Raw genomic sequence first — 21,306 nt, forward strand, 5'->3', positions numbered from 1 at the left:
TGTGACATCGAGGGCCCTCTGCAGACAGACAGACAGACAGTGAATACAATGCTGTGTTCAGCACATTGAGCATCAATTCATTGGAAAATTGGGTGTGGAGTTTTGATATCTATAAAATGGCCGAGACACTCGGAGACTTAAAAAGGTAACTTGGGACTTGCGTCCAAACTATGTGCCCATTGTACTTCTCTATTTGATATAAACTACACCCTATCCTCGTTATATGCAATATGGACAATGTGGATTCACAATTATGCAAGGAACCTATTTCTACTGACTTCTCCTTATATGTGTCCAAAACTCACAGTAATATGAGGAGCACCGCTTTCCCGCCAACTCAAGTCACATGCGCACGTCTCACAGTCTCACTCCCGCCACTCTTGCATTGGTTTTGGCAGTGTGTGGATGTACAATTTTGCACTCTTAAACTTTTGTTGTTTTTACCTACGGTGCAGTGATTTTGTGCTTGAAATATTTAACCATGCCTCCTAAGTATCCAATGTCAGGTCCTGGGCCATCAGCCAAGTGGCAGAGAACTGCTTTAACACTTAAAAAAAAGTTGGAAATTATAAACAGGGTGGCGTCAGGTGAAGGTAACACAGCTCTGGGACGCTACTTCGGCCTGGGTGAGTCCACGATCAGAAACATAAAGAAAAATGCTGAGAAAACAAAAAGTGCAGTGACTGATTCATCACAAGTGCCTTCAAAGATTGTTACCAAAGTGTGTAACCCGATTATGACAAAGATGGAGAAAATGTTGAGTTTGTACATTGAGCATGAAACAAAGAAAAAAACAGCACTCAGTTCCGATCATCTTCGTGTGAAAGTTTTGGAAATTTATGGTCACCTTTGTTCAGAGGCTTAGTGAGGAAGTGGCAAGTGATACTGTTAGCTTTAATGCAGGTAGGGGATGGTTTTCTAAGTTTGTTAATCATCAGAGGCTTCACAGCTTAGCTGTGCGTGGTGAGCAAGCTAGTGCTGACCACGAAGCTGCTGAACGCTACCCTGTGCAGTTGTGGGCTGTGATAGCTGAGTTAGGCATCACACAAAAGCAGGTGTTTAATGCAGACGAGACCGGGCTTTTTTGGAAGCGTATGTCGAAATGTACTTACATAAATAAGGATGAGAAAACTGCGTCAGGTTTCAAGGCAGCAAAGGATAGATTGACTTTGCTTATGTGTTCCAATGCTGAAGGAGACTGTAAGATGAATCCCCATGCTCTTAAGGGTTTGAGTACTGTACACCCTAGTATGTTAACTTACTATGATTTATTACGTTGACTATTACCTTAAATTGATTAAATATAATATGAATGTTGCCTTGTGGTACTGCTTGTGGTATGAAAATGTGCATAAATTACAGATAAAACATATTTAGGAAGCCCTCCAGAACACTTCCCTATTTTCTCCATTTAAATAATTATTCACATTATGCGTCGACTGTGAGGAACGTAAACCCCACATATAACGAGGATAGGGTGTAGTTGTCTTGCTCAACCCGGGCAGTATTTTTGGGTGATATGGTCTCGTAGCAGTTAGCATCATGTTTTACAGCTCCAGCAGCTCTTGATTCAATTCCCACCACCGTCAGTAAAGGTGGGCATTTGAATGTGTGGGTTTCCTCCAAGTGCTCCCCTTTGCCCCTACATCCCAACGTGACGTTGGTAGGTTAATGGGTCACAAGGGCGTAACTGGGCAGTGCCGCCTTGTTGGGTGAGAAGGGCCAGTTACTGCACTGTATCTCTAGATAAATAAATACAAATACAATTTTGGAGCAGAGCATGTGCTACATGTGATATGAAAGGAGAGAAGTTGGGGATTGGCAGTTTTATGATGATGTGGGGGAAAAAGTGCAAGGAAGCACCTTCATTGCAAAAGTCCATTTATCAGGGCATTTTTTATAACCCAAAGCAAATTATCCATTTTACAATTTTACAGAAAAAATAGACAATGTTCACAGAAGAGATTGTAACGAGTGACGACCAAGGCCTTAGTGTTTCAGAGACCCAAGTCCAAGCCTGATCTGTGGAGCTACCTGCTTGATATTTTGCAGACTGGTCAGATCGATGTTTCAAGCCAAGGCCCTTTATCTGGACTGGGATGGGCAGTTGGTGGCAAATAGAGAGGAATTGGTGGGCATGTGAAGCTGTTGTGTGTGTGTGGGGGGGGGGGGGTTGGTGTGTGTGTGTGTGTGTGTGTACCTCTGATAGCTGTCTTAAACGCAATGGACTGAATGCCTTCCTTCTATATTGTGATGAAATGTGTGAGTGGGTTAATTAGAAAATCTGTGGAGGGCCATCTTGTTGAAATGGAAGGATATATCTGCTCCTACTTTGTCACAATGGTTCTCTCAAGTGATGCTGTGTCTTAGCTTGGAGAAAATTAGAAGTTGAACCTTTGAAACTTTATTTGATTTTGAGAAGAGATGGGGCTCATTTGCTCGTTATTATCATTTCAGTTCATTGATAGATTTCCTCCACGATCTAAATGTAAATTTTTTTTTGATGTATCTTTTTTTCTTGCTGCCAGTTTGATGTTTATTTTTAGAAGCTTTTTGTATGACGCATGGCTCCAGGGTTGTACCTCCAATGGGTTTCTTTTTTTTCCGCACTTTTCTTGCTTAGTAGGGTTTTTTTAATTCACAAAAATTTTCAATCCTTAAGATAATTTCTTCTTTTTTGAGGCATTGTAAGTGTTGTTACTTTGATGTACTTGTACTATTTTTGAATAATAATAATAATAATAATAATAATAATAATAATAATAATAATAATAATAATAATAATAATAATAAAAAGATTTGAAAAGAAAAGAAAATTTGCATCTGATGTTGATGGATTTCTTAGGGTGCTCTGACAATGTGGTATAAATTGAGCTGGTTTGACAGATAGCATGAGGAGTTTTGTGTCTTCATGGCCATCAGAATTTAATAGTACACTCTTTTCATCTGTATGCATTACTTATTATTGTGTGCATTTTCTGTTATGTACATGTGCATAACTATTCAGCGTGAACTGTAACTGAACAGAAACACAATGAACACTACTCACAGCAATGGAATACATAAAGTAATGTTGAATTCAAGAACCTACTACACTGCATTTACCTTGGAACTGCATTTAGCTTTGTATTGCTTTGAAACACGGTTGTACCATTAGGAGCAACTGTTGATATTGCTTAGTGTAACTTTACTAACTTCAGCAGCACACACATAACCAACCTGCAATTGCGTCAAGGGAATACTTCCTGCTACAAGGAATCTCAACTATTAAAAGTAACAAATCTACACCAGCATGGCAAAATGCAAACAGAAATAATCGGCAGGTCAGTCAGCATCTCAGGAAAAATTAAACAGAGTGAATGTTTCAGCGGTTGGCAGGGGGGAGATACGTCTCTACCAATGGAGGTGTAAGGCAAACCCTTCCCTTCACTAGCCCGTAGGTCACCCTTGGGCAAAATCTAACACCTGCTTAACCTCCCTGATCAGGGTCATGTGAAGCCATGGGAGTCGGCAGTGGATGGTTGTCTGAGCTGCTGGTGCATATCACAAGTCCTGGTTATGTGACCACTGACACCAGGCAGACAATCTCTGAAGAGTATGGGATCACCCATCTTGTAAAGACGCTGTCCAGCAGAAGGCAATGGCAAACCACTTTAGAAGAAAAAAAATAGCCAAGAACAGTTATGGTTCTGGAAAGATCATGATTGTCTATTTTATTTGACAGACATGGCACATAAAGAATGAATGAATGGATGTATCAGACCCAAAAGCTCTCAAAGTGAAAACTTAAAAGGAGGAAAATAAGTTAGTCTTAAATTACAGAAAAGGTTGGGGTGAGAAGACAAAAGGAGTGTCTCCGATTGGGTGAGACCAAATGGATTAATGTGGTGCTTAACACTTCGATGTTGTGTTATTTGTTGCTAATGCAGTTTCTGGACATGTCCACTATATCAGACTATGCAGAGTGAAAAACTGAGCCAAATTTGAAATGAATGACTGACAGTAAGAGTTAGTTATGATGCAGAAAGAAAGTGAAAGCTACTTAATCTGGGAAAATTGAACATGTAGTCTGGAATGTCTCCAGACAGGCAGAAGATGAAGTGCTATTCCTCAAATTTAAACTGGACCTTGTTGGAGGAGTGCAGGAAGCCACAGACCGAGAGCTTGGAGACGGAATGGGATGCAGAATTGAAGGACAGGTATCCAGAAGCTAAGAACTTTCTTCTGTGGACTGAATGTAAATGGTTCACAAAATAATCACCACGTCTGCATTTGGTGTCTTCAATCTACAGGAGACCACACAGTGAACACAATGGATGAAGTGCTCTGGACTGTATGAAATGCAAGTGAATCGCAGTTTCACCTGATAGACTGGGTGCACAGATGGTGGGAAGGTACGGTGTTGTAACTTTTACACTTGCATGAGGATGGAACAGAACAGGGAATCATGAAGGGCTATTACCTATTAGTACTGTGGTCTGCAGCACATGTCTTGCACGGTTCAAGAAAGGAGGTAACACAGCGGTACAAGTAGTGCTGCTGACAAAAAGATCCGAAGTTCATAGTTCAATGTACATTTATTATCTTATATACATTATACAGACTTGAGGTTTGTCTCCTTACACTCATTACATTTGCGGCCGCAAATCAAGACAGACACTCAAAAAAAAAGTTTAAAAAAAGACTGTCAAACCCCCAATGTGCAGAGAGAGAAAGAAATCTTGCAAACAATAGAACAGCAACAAGAAAGGAGCAAGAAGAGAGCAGAAACACTGCTATATGAACTACACAGTCCAATCCACAAAGTGCATTGATTAAACCTTGCCCAGTTCCCGGAGTTTTGGCACCATCCTCCGATGGTGCCTGTGGCATTTTGTAAATATTATTATCACCTCAATTGTTGGCAACCTAATGTATTTTAGGAAGTATTTTCCTTTCCCTAATATTTAGGAGCAGCTAGATTGTGAGGCTGACTTAATTTTTGATCTCCTTGCTCTGTAATTACCTTCAATTATTTCACCCTTTGTTACTGTGAGTGAAACATTCCCAGGAAATAAAGCAGTAACATGTTGCACTTGCTTTAATTTTCAGAGAACTTGTGCCCATTGTGATTGCTAATTAATTCTTTCAATATCTACATTTGCTTCACATTTTAAAAATCTATTTAAATTCACACAAGGTAGATGGAAACATGAAGTATTAACAGCGGTTTCAGAGAAGAAAATTTACTTGCTCACTCCTTTCCCAATGGGTTGTGTAGTTTGAATGGATTCTAAGTAAGCCTACAGAATAACATGTACTGGCATTCTTTCTTAGGTTTAAGAATGGCTGATGTGGGAAAGGGCGTTAACTGGATAACTAGCTGTTTCAACAAGATTGTCAAGGGTACTTTGATATCAATAAATTGCAAGGAAAATGCATAAGAGATGAGCTGATATGGAAATTGGAATCTGCTATGAGGCAGTGGATTAACATTCATTCACTTTCCCTGATAAAATCCAGATTACTGTGATGGATTCTAAGTCTCTTACTTCTGCTATCTGTAGATGCCTTTTGTGTTACTGCCTCAGCTGGCATAGTGAGCAGACCTAAGAGATGAGATTGAGGTCCTCAGTGTGACACACAGCAAGGTGAATGTCAGAATCAGAATCAAGTTTCATATCACTGACATGTTCTGTGTGCATATATGCAGTATACGTATGTATGTAAGTTCCTCTCATCAGTGGGAAATAAATTGCCACCCCCATCCTCATAAAGTCTTTAAGACCCCAAATGCATTTTCTACAAAGTAGCCACTATGTCCTTGATGCACCATCAATAACTCTCAGAGATGTGAGGCGAGATATAGGCTTTTATTGGCTGGAAGAAAGAACAAGCAGCAAATGACCACCACACTACATCCTGGAGACTGAGGCCGGGGCTGTGTCTCCAATCGCCTTTATACCGGGGTCTGTGGGAGGAGCCACAGGAGCAGTCAGCGGGGTGGGGGGGGGGGGGTGTCCAGACAGGTATATGTAGTTCACCACAGTCCTGAAGCAGCTTCTGCTGTACACTTTCTCAACTGCAGAACCCATCAACATTTAACCGTGGAATGTGCCTTTAAACAATGCAGTAAAGTTGTGCACATTATTGTCACAATTATTCAGTCTGCTTGACAGGAAAAAATTGCAGAGGGTTAACGCAGCTACAGAATCATTAAGTTACATAGACGCAGAATCATATTGCCCAGAAACAGGCCATTTGGCCTACCATATCTATTCTGGCCATCCTGAGAACAACAATCAAAAGCATTGCAGATCTTTGAGAAGAGCATAAGACCATGAGATATACGAGCAGAATTAGGCTATTTGTGTCATCGAGTCTGTTCTGCCATTTTTATCATGGCTGATCCATTTTCCCTCTCAGCCCCAATCTCCTGCCTTCTCCCCATATCCCTTCATGCCCTGACCAATCAAGAATCTATCAACTTCTGCCTTAAATACATCCAATGACTTAGCTTCCACAGCTGCCTGTGGCAATGAATTCCACAGTTGCAACCACTCTCTGGCTAAAGAAATTCCTCCTTATCTCCATTCCGTGGGTTGACCCTGCACAGGGTTCTCCTCACGTCGGCCACGGTGAGACCCATTTGGAGGACGGGTAACCCAGTCCATCACGGGTAAAGCCCTCCCCACAGATGAACACACTTACACTGTATGCAGTCGCAAGAAGCCAGCATCCATCATCATGAACCCCACCACTCAGACCATGCTCTCTTCTTGCTACTCTGGTCAGGAAGAAGGTACAGGGGCCTCAGGGCTCACACCACCAGGTTCAGAAACAGTTTTTACCCTCAATCATCAGGCTCTTGAACCAGACGGGATAACTTCACTCAACTTCATTTGCCCCATCACTGAACTGTTCCCATAATCTATGGATTCACTTTCAAAGGCTCTTCATCTCATGTTTTTGATATTTATTTATTATTAATGTTATTGATTTTTATTCCTTTCTTTTTGTATTTGCATAGTTTGTTGTCTTTTGCACATCCTGACTTTCATTGATTCTTTTGTGTTTCTCATACTTACTGAAAATGTCCACAAGGAACTGGATTTCAGAGTTGCATATGGTAACAGACATGTACTGTGATAATAAATTTGCTTTGAACTTTGAATCTAATGGGTAGAGGAATTGTCAATATTTCAGATTGAAACTCTGTGTTAGATCTGGTAGCTTTGGGGTGAATTGGTTAGACAGTTGAATACGTAATAACTTCTCAGAGACAATGGTAAAGATCTGAAATTCTCAGCACTAGAAGGCTGTGCAGACAAGATTACAGAGAGATATTTAAAGAGAGGGTATCTGCTCTGTTTTTACTATTCAACAGTATCTAGGACAAGTAGGCAGTAGGTAGTTTAAATGGTTTGGCCCAGACTAGATGGGCCGATGGGCCTTTTCTACTATATGTGATAAAAATGATGTATCCATTGATTCTTGCAATATATGTGTATTTAAACAAAATGGATTTATTTAAAGAGAATACACTTTTAGTAAGTTTGGAAAATTGAGTTTCCATCCAGTTCCCATAGGGAATGTCACAGAATCCTGGGATACATGAACCGTGATCATATGGAATGAAGGAATAGACTGAGGGTCTAAGTAGCCTATTTCTGCTCCTATCTCTTAAGCCGTTAAGTAAATTGGTAGGTAAGCTGATATATGTATAAGTAGGTAAACAGACAGGAAGATGAGAATGTTAAGTAATTCAGCAGGCAAATGAATAAATAAATAGGTAAAAAGACATTTGGATTGGTAGGTAAATCGATCAGTAACTGTCAATATGTGGTTAATCACAGAAAAGCCAAGGGAAATGAGGAGCAAATATAACTCAGAGATTTTAACAGCAATGAGGTTTAAACTCAGCATCCTGTGAATTTGTGGTGTTGACACAGATTAACGTTTGATAAGTAGCAGGCAACATCAACCTCAAATTACCCCTGGAATTATAAATCATACAAATGAATAATAATGTCATGTTAAAAAAGTAATGAGAGGCCGCATCACAAAATGCTCCATTTCTGACCATCAATGATATTGTTCTTCACAATCTTCCCTGTCAGAAGCAGCTCTTTCAGGTTCATAACATTTTCGCTTGCCTACAACTAACTGTCATTATTCATCCAACCTTTTCTGCCATCCCGTTACAAATTATTAAATGGGCTATCTTTATCCAAGGTATATTGCTTCTCCTCATTTGTGTCCGTCAGTTTCGGCATCAGCCACCATTAAAAATCGAACCGCGAAATAAGAATTATCCATGTGAAATGTATATCAAATTTCTCAGTTACCAAAAATATTCAGTTTTTTGATTAATCATTGCAACTCACCTACATCAAATAGACTTTTAGTAATGCCTTCTTCTTTTTAGTTATTCCGTTGCTTTTAGGACAAGTAATAGAAATTCTGCATTGACTGTTCCTTGTAATATCTGTGTAGTTAAACAAAATACATGAACCACCATTAGACGATTTATTTTTATCATGCCTATGATTGCAGTGCAGAAGAATTTTTCATCATACTACTGATGGATGCTTGGTGAAGGATTTCCAATTTATCCTTTAAGCTGCAGTGGGGTTGAGTTGGAAAATAGCTATCTAATGCTATTTGCTAAAAATGTTTCATCACTCATCTGATCCACAACACAATAGCAAATCAATTGAGACTGGATTTTATTCAGAAAGGTGTAGCCTTTGTATTCTAACTGGGTTGGATTACCATTTATCAGGGAGCAATACAAAAAAAATTGTAAAGTATATAATGGCTGGAGTAGATTGTGATTGAAGGTTGTTTGATTCAGATATCTTGTCCATACGCTGCAAGTATTCTCCAGTACACATGACTTGTGACATTAGAATTGCCATTATGTTAATCAGATGAAATCAATAGTCCTTGAAATATTTATTTGTACTAATTATCAAGCTTGCCATAAATTATTTATAGAACAATTATTTATATATATAATTTGAGTTATTAAAAATGTTAATTGAAATGAATTTCTTTACTACTGTCATCATGTTAGTGTAGTGGCACTTTTCTGCTAATATCCTCCTTAAGTTTAGCACATGTCGGTTGGATTCAGTTGCTTTCTGATCTTGGCAATCCATTTGTAAATGGATTGGAGAGCAACTGAACCCAACCATCAACCAGCCGAGCTACACGTGTTCTGCCTTATGAGCTCATGTTCTTCCAGTGGTGGATAATTAATGACTTAATGTACTAGTTTATAATCTATCCTATCTTTTTTATATTTAGCCTAGCTTCTTCAGACCCAAGTCATATAATCACACGGGATCAACATAATCTGGATGCTATCTTTTCTATAAAAGAATGGTCAGCTACTTTTTTGATCCCATCTAGAAAAGTTTAACAGATGTTTTTGTGTGTGTGTGTGTGTGTGTGTGTGTGTGTGTGTGTGTGTGTGTGTGTGTGTGTGTGTGTGTGTGTGTGTGTGTGTGTGTGTGTATGTGTGTGTGTGTGTGTGTGTGTGTGTGTGTGAGATAAAGATAGAGATAGAAGGAGAGGGAGTGGGAGAGAAGGGTAGAGGGAAAGGGGAGAGAGGGGGAGAGAAAGAGAGAGAAAAGATAGAGAGAGAATTGAACTGAATTGACTTTATTACTTACTTCCTTCACATACATGAGGAGTAAAAATCTTTACGCTATGTCTCCATCTAAATGTGCAATATGCAATATGTACACAGGATAGTCAGTATAACATAAAAACACAGTTGTGTCAGCATGAGTTAAGCAGTCTGATGATCGGTGGAAGAAGTTGTCCTGGAACCTGTTGCTCCTGGCTTTTATGCTGTGCTACCATTAAGGAAGAGGGAGAGAGGGAGAGAGAGGGAGAGAGGAGAGAGAGAGAGAGAGAGAGAGAGAGAGAGAGAGAGAGAGAGAGAGAGAGAGAGAGAGAGAGAGAGAGAGAGAGAGAGAGAGAGCGAAAAATGGATAGAGAAATAGAGGGAAAGAGAATGGCAGAGAGAGAAAAAAGAAAGAAAGAGAGATGGATAGAGAAAGAGAGAGAGAGATGGTGCAATAAACACATATCTTGGACATATTATTTTAAAGGCATAATGAGATTACAAATACCATCATAAATTTCACTGATCAATATTTGGTTTTCAAATAACCTATCACATATTACACTTTTTGTTTAAATGACCAGTCAATTTCCAGTAAATCCAATGAGATCATAAATCTGAAAGAGGAAATTTCTGTAATTTATAAGTGAATTGTTATGAGATGTATAAAGTATGTACAATTTTAAGATATTGATGATACATTACAATACAATGATCATTAACTAATGGAATATCACTCTGGTGAACACAATAAAAAGAAATGTACAATATTATCTGCTCCATACAGTGATGCGGAGGAAAACTCAGTACCCATAAGGTTAATTAAATTCATTGCTTTGCTAATCTAAACTTTCAACTGCTGATTAGCATTGAAATTGATTCTGAAGCTCCTTATGGGGGTGAAGTGACATTAATCTAGCCTTTGTTGCTGAGAATATATAAAATCCTACTCATGTTGCACCGAGATAAAATATCATTACTCTGGCATCATCATTACAGCCATTCATATGTGAACCAGAGTGATTTGCTGATATTTAATAATCCTACCCTTATTTTTGATGGTGGATCAAAACTAAGAAAAATGTTTGAACTAAGAAAAAAAAAAGAAATCCACTGTTTAACATCAGTGCCAACAGTTCTTCATTCGGTTTACTTTTTTTTTAGCCGGATGATTTGATTTTAGTTCTTTTTATCAAATAGAATTAAAATGCAGCAAGAAATTACATTTATTCCAATTGCCAAACCTGCAGCTGGAACTGGGATAGTTGTACATATAAACTTGGCTGAGGTAAATTTGCTGATACCCCTGAACTTTCTGCCCATTATGCCACTGGTGTTTAGGGTAACAATGAAGGTCTTCCATCCCTGGCAGTATTCAGGTCTTCCTTTATCATGTCAGTAGCTTCCTTTCGGTTTTACTACCGTCAGTCATCCAAGTCCAGGGGGGAGACCCAGAAATACTGCTGCACTCAGATGTCGAAGAATTCTTCATTGCTGTTTCCATAACAGTTTTGCTTTTACCAGTCAGAGTTAGCCCTGAGCTGAACCTCTGAATGTGGAGTACTGATACCCCTATGCAGACCCTTTAGTCCCCAGGGGTTCCCGTCCTGGGGTCTGAAGACCCCTTGCTTCATGGTGTTAGTCCATGATGTAAAAAAGGTTGAGAACCCCTGCTCTTGATGAACTTTCTAACATTTAACAGGAGAAGAACTGCTGCGTATAGGAATCTGCAGGTAAGCCTTGAGGTACCCACCTTTCTGACTGGTAAATATTTTGTCATTCTGTCTTGGAGTTCCCTGACATGAGGGCATTATGAGAATACTCCCACCTTAAGAACTGAAGTGACTGGTTCAAAGTGGCAGTTCACCATCATATTCTCAATGTAATTAAGATAGGCATTAAATGTTGACACAACGAACAATGCCCAGATGTGGTGAATTAATAACAACAATTGCAGTTCAACCCATTCAAGTTGCGTTGGGATTTGCTGGCTGTAGCTACTGGCCTTGTTCCAAATCTCTGTATTTATTCTTATTTCCTTCAGCCACATATCTAATCTATCATCAGTGCACAATATGGTCGACATTTGATGGGTCAGATGGTCATTTTCCATGTTGTATGGTCCTGTGACTTTAAGATGTGAACAAGTGGACAGCCAGAATTTATATAATTAAAAACTAATATGAATCGAGATCCTTCACTTCTTGATTGCTATAATTTTTGAATTTAATTCTTTTGTAATATATCACAGGCTCTTGAATTTGTTATTAAGCATCCAGAGTAGAAGACGAGCGGGTGTTTAGCACGGTCTGCTTGCGTTTCTCTGGTCTCCCCCTCCCGTTCACTCACTGCTGCTGGAGGAAGGTGCAGGAGTCCTGGATTTGATTGGAGTGGCTTGTGGATTTTAGAGGACTTTGTAGGCATTTTATATGTGTTTCTGGTTAGTTTTGTGTTATTGCCATTTTGTGCAATTTTGATGGGGCTGGACTGGCTCTGTGGCCACCAGTCAATGAATGACACAGCACTAAATTGAACAAAACCAAACATGGTTAAACTGTTTCAAGGACTCTGTGGTTTGATGTTTAATATTCTGTGTTATTCACTCTTTTTTTTTGCTGTTTGCATGAGTTTTTCCTCTATTTTGTGCATTGGGTGTTTGATATTTTCTTTGAATGGGTACCATGATGTTTCTCTGTTTGGTGGCTGACTGTGGGAAGATGAACTTCAGGTTGCATATTGCGTACATACTAACTTCTTGCCCATTACACCACTTGTGTTTAGGGCAGCAATGAAGATCCTCCATCTCTGATGGTGTTTAGGACTTTCTTCAACATGTCTGTAGCTTCCTCTCAGTTTTCACTGCTGTCAGTCATGCAAGTCCCAGGTGGAGACTCAGGAATGCCATCACACTCAGAAATAGAAGGATCCTTCCTTGGTGTTCCCATAACAATTTTCTTTGACCTGCACTGAACCCCCGATCCTGTAAGACCAGTGAATCACTCTCAGTCTGTCCTCAACCATTTGACCTGTTTGGCATGGGTGATCCTACCAAGAGTTAAAGCATAAAGCTCTGACTCCAGCCAACATCGTTTTCAGGGTCAATGAGGCACAAAAGCCTCCAAACCCAATGACAAGATTGTAGTCCTCTTCGAGTGCGTACATACTTTGATAACAAACATACTTTGAAACTTTGACTCTCTGAGATTTGGTGATAATAATGTAAAGCTCAGTATAGAGATTACACAGCTTGCCAAGGTTACAGAGGGATAAGATTTTGTGATTTACAAATCAGTTTAATTACATTTTTGGTCTTATTAGATATAAGGCAGAGGTTGATAGATTCTTGATTGGTCAGGGCTTAACGGGATACAGGGAGAAGGCAGGAAATTGGGGCAAAGAGGGAAAATAGATCTGACTTGATTAAATGGTGGAACAGACTTGATGGGCCAGATGGCCTAATTCTGCTCCTATGTCATGGTCTTATGGTCTTACTTTAGTAGTCAGAATCCAAATCAGAATCAGGTTTAATATCACCAGTGTATGTTATGAAATTTGTTAACTTTGTGGTAACAGTACAATGCAATACATGATAAATATAGAACACAAAACTGAATTTTTGCAATTACATAAAATAGTTCTGTTAAAATTAGTAGTGTGAAAAGCAGAAATAAAAAATAGTAGTGCGTTAGTGTTCATGGGTTCAATGTCCATTCAGAAATCGGATGGCAGAGGGAAGAAAGCTGTTCCTGAATCACTGAGTGCGTGCCTTCAGGCTTCCGTACCTCCTTCCTGCCCATAACAATGAGAAGAGGGCATATCTTTGTGGGTATTCTTAAGGAAAGATGCTGCCTTCCTGAGACATCATTCCTTGAAGATGTCTAGGCTAGTACCCATGATGGAGCTGACTAATTTTACAGCTTTCTGCAAATTACTTTGATCCTGTGCAGTGGCCCCCCTTTCCCATACCAGATGGTGATGCAGCTAGTCAGAATGCTCTCCATGGTACATCTGTAGAAAGTTGCGAGTGTTCTAGGTGATAAGCCATATCTCCTCAAACTCCTAATGAACTGTCTTGCCTTCTTTATAGTTGCATTAATATGTTGCATCCAGGTTAGGTCCTCAGAGATCTTGACTCCCAGGAACATGAAATTGCTCATTCTTTCCACTTCTGATCCCTCTATAATCATTCTACCCTTTCTGAAGTCTGCAATCAGCTAACACTCAGTACAAGGTTGTTGCTCTGACATAATTCAACCAGCTGGTATATCTTGCTCCTGAATGTCCTTTTGTCTCCATCTCAGATTCTGCTATCAATGGTTGTATTATCAACAAATTTAGAAATTAAGTTTCATTCCATTTCATAAGACCTGGCAGACTATGGTGAATGTAATACCCTGGTTAAGATTTTTACTGTTATGCTGTAGGTATTTTATTTTAGCAGTTCTGTAAGAGCAGCCTGTTCTGCTGTCAAGCTGTTTGGATTTGAGATGAGATAAAGGGCTTTGTTGGTCAAGCTAGGAATGTGGTGTCAGCCAGTCAGGATAATGGAATTAGGAGAACACTGGGTGGAGAGGTTTTGTGAAGGACACTGGTGTGGGTCGAGGTATTTTTTGACGGGAGCTGGGAGAAGACAGGAGGGAAGGTGGCTGAGGATGTCATCCCTGTTGCTCAAGGCACTTTGTGCAGATGAATAGCTTCAAGGAGGAAGGACCAATACTCCCGTGGGAGAGCCCGCTTGTTCCAGATGGATTTCGAGCGACATTCAGAAGGTGGTGTGTGCTTTCGAGCGGACTGAGGTTCCAGTGCATGAGTTAAAGATGTAAAGATGAACTCCAACTTACGTGCAAATTTGACTGTTTAATTATAACGGGCCCTTTCTGTTTTTTTCTTTTCTTCAATAACTCTTTGGTTAGCTTATGTTCATAAATATACTTTCTTTATCATTGTATGCAGTGTACAATCTGTTATTTCTTGCTGACCAGCGATTGCGGTGGGGGGGGGGGGGCAGTAAATCACACAACATTCACACAAACCGTGCTTTGTGTGGGTGAGACATCTCAATCTCACGGGTTTGGCAGGATCAAAGTCGTATATCTCCTGGACGTAGGGAGCCTGAGAAAGGTGGGTTGCTCGCTGTGGAGTCCAGTGGCTGTTGACGAGAGGCTAACGAGCTGCATTTTCAGAGACGCCCAGTAAAAAGGGGTAAGAAGTCAGCTTCAGCATTGAAAGAAATTAAAGCATACCGTTGTTCCCAGTGCACTTGTTTACCAATTAGTCCTTTATTTGAACAGAAATTGCATTTTACTGGCTATTGTTTCCTTCCAGCTGATCCAGTATTTTTCAAGGTGACATTCAATTTACCACAAATACTTAAGTTCTGGATATAATAAATGAGCCTTTGAGTGCTTGCTCGGTATTGATATTGTCACACTGCCTGTGTAGGGAGCAGGAGAAATAAAATGGATTTTCCTGCAGAGGAACAGTTCATCATTCCAGTCGACACTTGTTATTGATCTCTTTCTATTTGTTTGTAATTTTGTTGCCACTGATTGAGCCATGGTTCTAAATCTTGAAATGACTTACACGTTGTTAGGATGGAGCTTTACAGAGCAAATAAACTTCAAATGTTTCATTTGGCTTCCTGATTCATTTTGATTTATTGCAAATTAACAGCTGCTTTCTCGTTTCATCCAACATCAATTCTTTGATTCTCGCCAAACTTTTCCATCACTAACCCCGTGTACTTTCCTATCTCACTAAATATGCACAATAGTTACAGCATTCTGATAATATTCTGACTCTTATTCATCCTCTTCCAAGAGGACCACAAGCTCCTCATAGTTTGGAGGTCTCAATGACCCAGACAGTTACGTTGGTTGGAGTCAGGGCTTTATGTTTTGGCTCTTGGTAGAGTTGTCCATGCCAAACAGGTCAAAGGGTAGAGGACAGACCAAGCGCAGTACACTAAGTATGGGGGCTCAGTTCAGGGTTACAACCCTGACTAGTAAAACAAAATTGTTATGGAAACAGCAATGAAAAATTCTTCTACATCTGGGTGTGACAGTATTCCTGAGTCTCCGCCCTGAACTTGCATGACTGACATCAGTGAAAACCGAGAGGAAGCTGCTGATATGATGAAGCAAGCCCTGAGTACCGCCAGAGATAGAGAACCTTCATTGCTGCCTTAAGCTCCAGTGGCGTAACAGGCAGTAAGTAAGTTAGTTATTCATGCTGATTTGTTTCTTTGTTCCTCAAATGGAGGCAGTTCATTTTCTATTTAATACCATTTCATGTACATCATCAAGGATCCCCACCATCCACGTTATACTCTCTTCTCACTGCTGCCATCAGGAAGGAGGCATAGAAGCCTCAGGTCCCACACCACCAGGTTCAGGAATGGTTATTACCACTCAGCTGTCAATCAGGTTCTTGAACCAGAGTGGATGATGGAATTGATGGCATTGTTGCCAAGTTTGCAGATGATACAAAGATTGGGGGAGGGGCAGGTAGTGTTGAGGATACAGGAAGGTTGCAGAAGGAATTAGGCAGATTAGGAGAAAGTGGCAAATGAAATACAATGTTGGAAAATGTGTAGTCATGCACTTTGCTAGTAGAAATAAATGTGCAGACTATTTTCTAAATGGGGAGAAAATACAAAAATCTGAGATGCAAAGGGACTTGGGAGTCCTTGTGCAGAACACCCTAAAGGTTAACTTGCAGGTTGAGTCAGTGGTGAGGAAGGCAAACGCAATGTTAGCTTTCATTTCAAGAGGTCTAAAATACAAAACCAGGGATGTGATGCTGAGGCTTTATAAGGCACTGGTGAGGACTCACCTTGAGTATTGTGAACAATTTTGGGCTCCTCATCTAAGAAAAGATGTGCTGACATTGGAGAGGGTCCAGAGGAGGTTCACAAGGATGATTCCAGGAATGAAAGGGTTATCATATGAGGAACATTTGATAGCTCTGGGTCTGTACTTGTGGAATTTAGAAGGACGAGAGAGGGTTCTTATTAAAACCTTTCAAATGTTGAAAGGCCTAGACAGAGTCAATGTGGAAAGGATGTTTCCCAAGTTGGGGCAGTCTAGGACAAGAGAGTACAGCCTCAGGATAGAGGGGCATCCATTTAAAAAAGAGATGCAGAGAAATTTCTTTAGCTGGAGGGTGATGAATTTGTGGAATTTGTTACCACAGGCATCTATGGAGGCCAAGTCATTGGGTGTATTTAAGGTGGAGATTGATAGGTTCTTGATTGGTCATGGCATCAAAGGTGACAGGGGGAAAAACAGGATCAGCCATGATTGAATGGCAGAGCAGACTCGATGGGCCAAATGTCCTAGTTCTGCTCCAATGTTTATGGTCTTATAATTATGATCACTAGATGCAAAGTGTTCCCCTACACAAACTTCTGTCACCTGACCTGTCTCATTCCCCAACAGGAAACCAAGTATTGCACAATCTCTCATTGAGACAGGCGAGAGCTGAGTGCCTAGTGCAGACCAAAGGTGAGTGAGCTGCACGACAAGCCTTTTCACCAGAGATACTCCTCACAGGACACCCTATACACAGCAGCGTACACTGAATGAATTTCTCTGTAGATAACTATTAGGAAATAATACATAGTTTTATAGTATTGTAGTAGCATTGTTAATTTCTAAATTGTTTTGTATTTTATTTAAATACACAATTTGTTACTCAGTTAATGATAGTTTATGTTTTTTATGCCTTTTTAACTATTTCCATGAAATTTCGGGTAATTAGGGCAGCTGCTTAATTGGGCAAAACTGTGCTGGTTCCCTTGTGTCCCAATCAACTGCAATCATTGTATCAGTGTTGTTCATATCTTAGGTCAATTGGCCTCATTCTGCAATGGAAGCCTATCGATAATGGATACCACAGGAAGTGTTGTAGCCAGTGCTGTTAGCTGTTTCTTGATTTACATTGGCTTTTGTAATGGTAGGACCTCCGGATGAAGTCAACATGAATTCTCCACTCAAATACACCTGGTAAACCTTCCTGATAGTATTTTGCACTCATACAGTGTATCTCACCATTGTTGTTCATACCGTTCTCCTATCTGTTGTTTAGTTGACAATTACAAATAGTTGTCTTGTGAACGTTGATGTGATTTGTTGGTTATCCACCTGGAAAAATTGGTAAAATGAAGCCAACGAACAATGCTATCATGGATGGCAATCTCCAGATGGTCCATTGAACTGTTTCGTAAAAACGTAGAAACATAGAAGACCTACAGCACCCAACACAAGCCCTTTGGCCCACAATGCTATGCTGAACATGTACTTACTTTAGAAATTACCTGGGATTACCCATAGCCCTCTACTTTTTCTAAACTCCATGTACCCATCCATGAGCTTCTTAAAAGACCTTATCATATCTGCCTCCACCACCATTGCCGACAGCCCATTCCACACACTCACCAAAAACGTAAAAACCTACACCAGACATCTCCTCTGTACCTACTTCCAAGCACCTTAAAACTGTGCCCTCTCATGTTAGCCATTTCAGCCCTGGGGAAAAAGCCTCTGACTATCTACGTGATCAATGCTTCTAATCATCTTATACACCTTTCACTTCTACATCTTTTTCTTTTTTTTTAATGTGATTTTGTTAGAGCCTGTCATCTACAGTTTGATGGTGTGTTTTTGGCTCAATTAAGTGATCTGGCACTTCGCTGTCTTCGATAAGGTTCTGGGAGATGAACGGCCTTGAGGCTAAGAAGCTTAGAGACAGGGTGCGAGCCCATGATTGACTCCATTTCTCTCTGAACTTGCCGATTAAAGCATCGAGAAAGATTGAATATATCCAGGTGAGAGCAGAAGATGAGTTGGTATTCAATGCCGTCTTCCAGCCTCTCGTTCGCTGCTGCCAGAGGAAGATGTCTGCATGTGGTAGTCTCTTTCTCCCTCCCGCTCGCTGCCCCCTAATGATTTCCCTCTCCTCGATGCTGTCAGAAGATGGTGCTGGAGCAAGGTTTAATGACACAGCGTGTGGATTGGACTCTAGTTTACATTATGATGAGTTTTCTGGTTTAAGATTGCTCTTTGTTCTGTCACTATTTTGGCTGACTGTGAATCGGGCAGCCAGTGGATAGCAAACACTGAACTGAACTGAGAGAGGACTCTTCGAATTTTTTTAATATTCTGTATTTTCACTTGCTCTTTCTTGTTGCCATTTGCCTGATTTGTTTCTTGCGCAGGGTGGCTAATGTGCTTGTTGCCATTTGCACGGCTTTTTTTTTGTGCACAGGTGAGGTTTTTTCTTTGAATGGGTCTTGTGGTTTTCATTCTTGGTTTTGTGGCTGTATCTGGTGAAGACGAATCTCAGCAATGTATATTGCAAAAATACTTTGATAATCAATGAACTTCGAATCCATTGGATGTTATGAATCTTCTCCCAAACTACCCAGTATTCCAAGTATTAGTCTCCTCACCTGGATTAACCTTTTCCTTGCCAACTCTTTGTCTCTCACTTCCCCATCAGCACTTTATCCTGGCTACCTCACCTCTGTTCTTTTCATTCAGATAAAGTGTCTCAACTCATAAAGTCGCAGAATTATAGAGAAATACAGCACAGAAACAAGACCTTCTATCCATCTCGTCCATTTCGAACCATTTAAACTGCCTACTCCCATCGCCCTGCACCAGGACCATAGCCTTCCATACCCCTACCATCCACGTACCTATCCAAACTTCTCTTTGAAATCGAGCTCACGTGCACCACTTGCACTGACAGCTCATTCCACACTCTCATAACCCTCTGATTGAAGAAGTTTTCTATCATGTTGCACTTAAACTTTTCACCTTTCACCCTTAATCCATGACCTCAAGTTGAATTCCCACCCAACCTCAGTTAAAAAACCCTTCTTGCATTTACTCTATCGACAACCATCAAAATTATGTACATCTTTATTACATCTCCCCTCAAAGTTTCTACATCATAAGGAATGAAGTCCTAACCTATTCAATCTTTCCTTATAACTTGGGTCCTCCAGTCCTGGCAACATCCTTGTAAATTTTCTCTGCATTCTTTCAACCTCATTTACAATGTTCCTGTAAGTAAGTGACCAAAATTGTATACAATACTCCAGATTAGGCTTCTCCAACATCTTATGCAACTTCAACATAATATCCTAACTCAAAGTGTTGCCTATCCACTTCCTCCACAGATGCTCCAAGTTCTATCATCTGTAGCCTCTCTGTGTCCATTAGTCTCTCATTTCATGGTAATGGTCTAGTTCCTTCCTCGGCCACTTTTCCCTGTAACCAGAGCATTGCAACACTTGTCCCTATCTCCACCCACACCACTATGAAGAGCCTTAAATAGCCTTTCCAGGTGAGGAAGGTATTCACATGTATCTCCTCCAACCTTGTTTATTGGATCCGGTGGTCCCATTGTGACCACCTCTACACCATTGATACCAGGCTAAGTATATGTCATAGCTGTCAGGTGCTCTCAGTTCCAGCCATTTTCGGTTGTCCTCTCCTTTCCCACAGTGACTTATCTGCTCTCAGCCTGCTCTACTATCCTGGTGAGACCAAATGCAAACTAGAGGAACATCACCTCTAGTTCTGCCTGGGTAGTCTACAACCTGATGACATGAACATTGACTTCTATAACTTCCAAAACACTTCTCTGTCTCTTTTCCCTCTCCTCTTGATCTACCTGGTTTTTCTACACCAATCCCAACCCACTTCACTTCACTCTGTTTCTAGACCCTCCTCCATCATCTAAATTATTGATATCCAGCATAAAAAGAAGTGGTCCCAACACCGACCCTGCGCAACACCACTACTCACTGGCAGCCAAGCAGAAAAGGATTGTTTTATTCCCACTTGCTGCCTTCTACCAGTCAGTCAATGCTCTAACCATGTTCGTAACTTTCCTGTAATGCCACAGACTCCTAACTTGGTAAGCAGCCTCATGAGTGGCACCTTGTCAAATGCCTTCTGAAAGTCCAAATATACAACATTCATTGCATCCCCTTTATCTATCCTACGTGTAATCTCCTCAGAAAATTCCAACAGGTTCATCAGGCAGGTTTTTCCCTGAAGGAAACCATGCTGCCTTTGTCCTATCTTGTCCTGTGTCACCAAGTACTCCATAACCTCATCCTCTACAAATGTCTCACCTTCCCAACCACTGAGGTCAGGCTAACTAGTCTATAATTTCCTTTCTGCTGCCTTCCTCCTTTCTTATGTCATGTATATTCTGTGCCCCGTTGCACTCAGTACGTCATCCATGTGGAGCACAGTTTCATCAGCAGAGCAAAAATAGTGAGTATTATTCAGAGGGAGTAACACACAAAATGCTGGAGGAACTCAGTAGGTCAGGTAACATCTATAATTCCAACTTCTTCTACCTTCCTTTCCAGTCCTGATGAAGGGTCTCTGCCCAAAACATTGACTGTTTAGTAATTTCAATGCATTCTGCCTGATCTACTGAGTCTGTCCAGCATTTTGTGTGTATTGCTCTGGATTTCCAGCATCTACAGAATCTTTTGGGTTTATAATCTGCAACACGTTTTCTTCTCGGTGTTTGAACTGATGCCATGAAATTTCCAAGATGCTACTGTTATGTTGCCTTAGGCCTGGAGGGGCCAGCGTTGGGCACAATAACGGACTCTCCACTCCTTCCTGTCCCTCATCAGTGTGTTCAGTTCATCTACATTA

General features: G+C 40.5%; 1 protein-coding gene across 2 annotated transcripts in view; it reads right to left on the reverse strand.

Annotated features, from left to right (window-relative positions):
• Positions 1–21,306, reverse strand: part of mgat4c (mgat4 family member C) — a 457,440-nt gene that overhangs the window by 208,089 nt on the left and 228,045 nt on the right. Inside the window, exon 3 of one of the 2 annotated variants that reach the window (XM_073059643.1) lies at positions 8,371–8,467. The gene's annotated coding sequence lies outside the window, so the exon portion shown is untranslated. Of the gene's footprint in view, positions 1–8,366; positions 8,468–21,306 lie in introns of both variants that reach the window. The other variant, XM_073059642.1, reaches the window with a different exon arrangement.

The sequence above is a fragment of the Hemitrygon akajei genome, chromosome 10 (assembly GCF_048418815.1).
Source record: "Hemitrygon akajei chromosome 10, sHemAka1.3, whole genome shotgun sequence".
Taxonomy (NCBI): Eukaryota; Metazoa; Chordata; class Chondrichthyes; order Myliobatiformes; family Dasyatidae; genus Hemitrygon; species Hemitrygon akajei.